The sequence below is a fragment of the Prionailurus viverrinus genome, chromosome A2, assembly GCF_022837055.1.
Source record: "Prionailurus viverrinus isolate Anna chromosome A2, UM_Priviv_1.0, whole genome shotgun sequence".
NCBI classification, from domain to species: Eukaryota; Metazoa; Chordata; class Mammalia; order Carnivora; family Felidae; genus Prionailurus; species Prionailurus viverrinus.
The window spans coordinates 41,216,297-41,216,966 of NC_062562.1; the positions used below are offsets into that span (position 1 = coordinate 41,216,297).

Genomic DNA, 670 nt, shown 5'->3' on the forward strand with positions numbered 1-670 from the left:
CTATGAAGGTTCCAGTTTCTCCACATCCTTACCAACAAGTATTATTTCGAGTCTTATTTATTATAGCCATCCTCACATTTTCCTTTCTAATTAGTGTTTGGATGGTAAATTTATTTCCATTCTTTGACCTTTAACCTGTGTATTTATATTAAAGCAGGTTTCTTGTGAAGAGCATAAAATGGATCCTACATCATGTTATGTGTATATATATATATATATATATATACACACACACATGCATTTTATATATATATATACATATATATATATATATATATATATATATATATATATGTGTCAAAGCCCTTTTCATATTAATTTCTATAACACTTTTTTAGAGCCAAGTTTTTTAAAATAGTCAACAGTTCACAAATTTGCCTATCGTCCCTGCTCAGGGACCATAGTAATCTTCTATCATTCCAGTTTTAGTGTGTGTGCTGCTAATAATAATGAGCATTCTTATAATAACGTTCTTCCTTGATTATAACCTTACTAAATTATAGGCCTTTTGAGGGCAGAGATAATGTCTAATCTACTTATAATTGTCTTTCCTAGCCTCATGCCTGAAGTATTTGTTGAATGAATATGTGAAACTTAATAGATTTTCACTGTAGACATTTTATTCAAAAGGCTTATCCCATAGTTGTCAATACGCTTTCAATTATTTCCT

At 29.3% G+C, this 670-nt stretch overlaps 1 non-coding gene across 1 annotated transcript; it reads right to left on the bottom strand.

Moving 5' to 3' along the window:
- Window positions 1–350: 350 nt before the first annotated feature.
- LOC125161379 (U6 spliceosomal RNA) lies at window positions 351–457 on the bottom strand. The gene has a single exon (XR_007150588.1). It is a non-coding gene; the product is annotated as a U6 spliceosomal RNA (small nuclear RNA).
- Between the last annotated feature and the right edge of the window lie 213 nt (window positions 458–670).